Source organism: Vollenhovia emeryi, unplaced genomic scaffold, assembly GCF_000949405.1.
Source record: "Vollenhovia emeryi isolate VEMERY1.0 unplaced genomic scaffold, V.emery_V1.0 DF939133.1, whole genome shotgun sequence".
NCBI classification, from domain to species: Eukaryota; Metazoa; Arthropoda; class Insecta; order Hymenoptera; family Formicidae; genus Vollenhovia; species Vollenhovia emeryi.
This window is the reverse complement of record NW_011967233.1, coordinates 767,016-773,015: the sequence shown is the minus strand read 5'-3', so window position 1 is coordinate 773,015 and position 6,000 is coordinate 767,016. Positions and strand designations below refer to the sequence as shown.

The 6,000-nt window shown below is 47.7% G+C and overlaps 1 protein-coding gene across 1 annotated transcript in view; it reads left to right on the top strand.

Annotated features, from left to right (window-relative positions):
• Positions 1 to 3,951: 3,951 nt before the first annotated feature.
• The window catches only part of LOC105567863, a 43,134-nt gene continuing 41,085 nt past the window's right edge, over positions 3,952 to 6,000 (top strand). Inside the window, exon 1 of the mRNA XM_012023092.1 lies at positions 3,952 to 4,189. The gene's annotated coding sequence lies outside the window, so the exon portion shown is untranslated. The remainder of the gene's footprint in view (positions 4,190 to 6,000) is intronic.

The following is a 6,000-nucleotide window of genomic DNA, read 5'->3' as shown; positions in this document are numbered from 1 at the left end:
GCGATCGAAAGTGGACTGTAAATGCGGGGTCCAGACAATCGATACCATCGGCCCTCGCTGCCGCGAAATTGCTAAGAGATCCGGAAGTGATACATATACTTGGCGTGGCGTGGCGTGGCTTAAAAGCGCCGCTTAATCGCCGTGGATAAAAATCTAACGGCGTCTATTCGAAGGGAGATCCGCGAGGATCTTGCACGGCGATCTAATCGATTCGGCGATCGATTTCCGGGCGGATGCTCTCGCGAATATAGATCTTCCATACGATGGTCTACCAAACCATTGAGCGAGATACCACGCGTCGCGCTGCTAGTATACCGTTTCTACTTTAGTCAGCAAAATAAAGTAGGTAAGCGAGAAGGATTTCGAGCGTGGGCCTGGGGAGCTCAATTGGAAGAGCATTCGCCCGGCAAGCGGAAGGTCCCAGGTTCGAATCCTAGGCGTCGATTCTGTATCTTCCAATTTTCCATTAAATCTTTATTGCTCCCCACGGGGTTACAATCTTTACAATCTTATAATCTAGCTTACACCTAATCTTACACTAAACTTAAAATTAGACCTTAAAATTAGAACTTATATTCTACAAGGGCTAGCGAGTCTGACTCTTAACCCTTCCCTCCGATCGCACACGCAGATCTGTATCTTCTAGTATAGTGAAAATGTAAGCGGGCTAGGACTAGTGACCAGGGGGTCAATTCTGTATCTTACATTATAGTTTGTCTCCTTCTAAGGGGACAGTTAGAGACAAAGCTACTCACTTTTAGCATTTTCACTATAGTGTAAGATACAGAATCGACTCCTTGGTCTAGTCCTAGCCCGTTATTTTTCTCGCCGAGAATTAATAAGTGACCTACCTCCCCGAAGATACACCCCTATTTATTACTATGGATTGCGCCGCTCCTCCCGTGACACGCATCTCGAGAAATTTATTCTTCAATCTTAATCACCCAGTCCATTTCGGAAGCTGCGCTTTTCGTACGGGGGAAGCCAATAACGCGGCAACAAAGACGAGGAATTCTATACGCGACGGCTACTACATAAGCCAACACGCTTTCCCATTGTCGTCCGAATCGCACTGCGCATTATGTTGACCGAAAGACGGACGCTAAATTGCAATGTATAATCTTATTAATGGGACCCAAGCGAGTGCAATTTTGTTGATAACACGGTGTAACGCGTGCCGCCAGCGGAGACGCATTAGTCACCTTGAGAATGGTGTGATAATTGTGTGCTTTTTTTGCAAAGAAAGTTATTTATTCCAACAAATTCGCGCTCGAGACTCGTTTTAATTTGCATACACAATTACATCTTGCATTCTAAATCAAACGCGAGCTTTGTATACGGAAAATTTCAATTTAAACGTCGGGTCGCGGGGAATTGTCGCGTGAATGTTGCATTACAGTTGTTTTGCGCGTTACATTATTTACCTGCGTTACACATTTTTATTTCTCGGAAAAAAGTTAATCTTATTTTGTCCCATTTTTCACCCCCCAGCCCTCGTACTTCAGAATTCGCCGAAATGTAAAAACTTTGCAGTTTATTTATTCCTTTTGGGATGTCAATTGTTCGAGAATCGCCCCATAGAAAAGTAACGCGTTTCACCCCCGGAAGGTTAAAACGCCTTATCTCGGCACGCCGGGTTTCGTTTACTCGTTAAACGGGAACAGCGTCCTCGATGATTGAGGCAAGCTCTTGAAGAATAACGGAAGGTCCGTTGTTTGTCGCTCGGAGTCGATTCAAAACTTCAGTCGCGGAAAGTATGACTGCGAATAAAGTGGAGAGAGAACAATCCAGCTCCCACGGCTCATTTCTGCGAGATTAGACGAATGCATCTCGAGCCGCGGGGGTGAGGGCGGCTGAGCGGCTCCTTTATTCTCGCTGCGAGTAAATTATCGGCAAAATAAAGCGGGCGAAACTTGCGGCGAAACAACCGCCGCGCTCTTATCGTCCTTCAAACTCGGAAACGTTGATGGAATTGGAAGAGCGGCGCGATGCGTGCGTGAGCCATCGCGAAAACCGCCGTGCGTACGCGAAGCGTTTTCGTCCCGGCGTACTTTATTGTCACGAACGCTTCGAGGGCGCACGGTCGGAGGAGAATAAGGTTTATTACTTTCCTAATGGATTTTCGTCCACGGCGATCTACAGACCTAAACTCGTGCCGACTGCCATCCGGAACTTTCACGGGGGGGGGAGGGGGGGCAGGGGTCACTTCTCATTACGCGAACAACCGTGCCGAGACGAACTTAATCGCCGTGAGATTAAGAGGGAAAGCTTTCAAGGCGGCCGTGGTAATTGAGGAGCTCCATCGAGACATTTAAGGAGTCATCCTTTGAACACGAAAATATCGAGGAAGCTTTTACCGAATGGCAAATGACGTTCCGTACATCTCTAATATAGACAGCGTTATCTGCTCCCGGGCATTGATTAAGAAATTGGCTCGTTCATTAAAGGGGAAATGGCGAGGGGGTGGGGGGGCTCAAGTTTTAATAATTTCTAACGATCGTAAAAGCGCGCGACAAATTGAAAATTCTTATAATGAAGGTAGCAATTTATATTTCACGCAGCCCCGTAATTTTGTATACGGCGATATCTAAATGTGCCGAGTGATTATTATTACATGTAGCTCTGTAAATAATTAACGTCACTAAATTACGGTTCAAAATCCTAGCCCAGAATTAATCACGTCAATTAATAATTCATCCTCTCGCCGGAATATACAAACTCGTCCCGGAATACGATGTCCAGCCGCCGCGCCGGTCCCGCGGCCACGAAGGACGAAGGTGGGAAAAAAATTTGGTCGCGGTCGACCTCGGGAGGGAAAGTTCCTCGCGTGTGTTACCGAACGAATTCGAGTGTCATGTCATAATGCAGCGGACGTCGGGCGCCACGCTCTCCGCGGGTGAGATTGAAAGAAGGATCCAGGATCTACGCGAGAGAGAGAGCCGAGGGGTAGGAGGAAAGAGGGGGGCTACCTCTCATCCACTCGAGCGTAGGGTCGTAGGAAGCACGGGCGGCTGCGCGTTAGCCGGTACCGCCGCTAAAACTCCTCCTGGCAGACAAGGGTTGGCGAATATTACGGGGCAACAGTGCGCGGACCGCCACCACGCGACGCGGTTGCTCCTTCGCGGTGCATCGCTCCGAGCAAGAGCGGTACCGAGAGACATCCGTCAGCATCCTCCCCCTCCCCCCTCGAGCACCACGAGAGCAAGTTCGTTGTGGGGAAAAAAAACGAAAATCATCACGCTTGCCATTTCAGGCAGAGAGAGAAAGAGAGAGAGAGAGAGAGAGAGAGAGAGAGAGAGAGAGAGAGAGAGAGAGAGAGGGGGGAGAGAAAAGAGACGATAAATACAGTTGGCAATTTAGACGGAGGCACACGCGTCATGTTTAAAACAAGCTCCAGGGGCGCGACGCGCCGTTCCGTTAATTTACCCGTCAAATTGAGTCCGGGAAATTGCGACTCCACGCTAACTTTTATGAAAACGGCATCGCCAGTGCAATACGAATCACTTCGCCGGGACTGAGGCGATTGTCGTCCCGTCGAGAATTTGACAGCGACGAAGAGCGAATAACGCGATCCGCGAACACGAGGCAATCGAGGACTCATGAAAGATTCGTCACTCGGAATACTGATGCACGGAAGATACACCTTAACTATTTACGCGGCGCCGGTTATGAGAGACCAGCTATTAATTATGTTGCTTTAATCGTTCGGAATAATCTTGAGAGAGAGAGAGAGAGAGGAGAGAGAGAGAGAGAGAGAGAGAGTGCTCCGAAAATATTTAATTACAACGATAGTAGCCGGCGAGTGTCGAGGTAATCCTGAAATACAATCGCTACCGTGGAACAATCAGAGAGGGCGATCCTGCGAGGATCAAAGGGCGGAAGCTCGATTGGACGGTCCAGTGCGTAAATTGGATGTGTCGTGCGATACACAAATTCGACCGGCTACGATGAAGAGTTTCAGCGACACTTTCCCGAAACGGTCGCGGGTCCATTGAGACTAGTCGCGCGAAGTGGCCGGACCGCGCCGGATGCTGGTCCCTGTTGCATGTTAAAAACGGCGCGCCGCTGCGCCCGGACGAGGGTGATCGGAAGGGAATCCCGCCTGCGAAAGTTAGCAAAGAGAATCAATTCCCGGTGAAACCGTGCGCGGAGAAATGTGGCCAGGAGAGGGATGCCGCACAACTTTACGGTAATTCGCGTGCTTATCCGCTTTACCTTACCTTTTCAGGGCGCGCGCCTTAAAGCGGTCAGAGCACTGACGTTAACAGCTCTCGTAGGATCGCGTTTTATCCGTCGTGGCGCGCAATAAATACTCGGGTGTTTAATCCCTCCTGTCTCTGGAATCCGTTTGTCGAAGGCACCTCTCGACGAGTATCGGCAGAAATTTCCAGGCGACAACGCGCGCATTTCGTTGAACGAAATCAACGGTGCTAACAATTTGTACGCGCGAATATGGAACAGCCCGACGGCGATTGCGACTTCACGTTGCAGTGCCGGCAATTAGCAAATTGTTTATTATTAATATCGAAACGTGCTTCAGCGCTACGTGTCATGAAATAGTGATTATGATGACGACAGGTAGAGCAATTACGTAAACAATGATTCAATTTTCGAGCATGATCGCGCGATCTCGTCGGCCAGGGGAGCACGTTCCGTTTGGCGCAACTTGCCCAACGAATTTACGTAACCTTCTCGGCTCGCTTATAATAAACGCGGAATTATCGACGTTTCTCGCGTAATCTACCGCTTAAATGCTCGCGAAGTCACCTAAGCGCACGAAATCATTTTCCCCCCTTAACTTTGCTGATTTTCCTCTCGCGGAATATTAAAACCGGCAACAAACTTGAGGGCCATACGTCTCTCTCTCTCAGATTTTCCTCGCTGCTTCGTGCGTGAGAAGACGCGCGCTTCGTCCGAAACTTCTGCTGGCATGATCCCGCCGACGTCGGAAAACTTAACATCTTCTCAGTGTTTTGGGGCAAACTGCGCTAAAAACTTGGGCGCTCGTGTAGCACGTGAGATGGCCATTGAAATCCAATGTACCGTTTTTCGTAAACTTCCTCAGCAGCAGTTTGCCTTTCCATTTTCTCGAGCGAGGGCCGGTACCGCACGACGGGTATCAATGGCACGGTAAAATATATCGATCGGTCGTTTAGCTTCTCATAAATAACGATTCAATTAAGTTGTGTCATTAAAATGCTAATATATTCGCAGCTGCAAATCAGACAATGCCGAAGACGGAGACGCAATAAATTGCTCAACGTCGCTGACTATCTTCGGCGTTTATTAATTCGATTCTATTGATCTGAACTTAAATGATCCAATCGAAACGTATGCCGATCGGCTCGCAAAATAGCGCACGTTACGCGAGACAAGGAATCGAGAAGCGAAACTGTTACAACTCGTAAGCCACGATTATCTGACTAACTTTGACGCAACCGTAAGCTCAAATTTAATCTCAGTCACATATCGGGTTTGTCTACTGTTTCTATAGAAACTGTCTCGTCGAAACACGCCACGTTCGTCTGTCGAGAAGTTTAGAGATCAGGACGCATCAATCTGGCAACATGTTTCCGTATCGAGCATCGCGTCACGTTCGTTTCACCATTTCAATTTAAATAATAAAACGTCGACCGACGGTTTTAGCGTCAAAAGTTGCAATTTATATTTTACCATATTTTACCATAAAATCAGAGCCGCACGATCGCGATTAATTAGTTAAAAATGAGCCAACTTAAAGAAATCTAAAGTTCAGTCGAGATATATTACGAAAGTTACGTCTTTTAAGACTGACAGATAAAACGGATGGAATCTTTTCTACGTTTACCTTCAATCCGCCGTTAACTGCTTAACAAAAAGTAATTTTCTGAGATGTTTTTTTTACAATCGTTAAGGAGAATGGAGTTCTCTGTAGGTTACTTAAAGGTCTGGATCTCTTCATCCCTCTAATCTTTTCTCGTGCGGCTTCTTTGCATTTTCTCCTTCTTTTAGTTGCCTGGT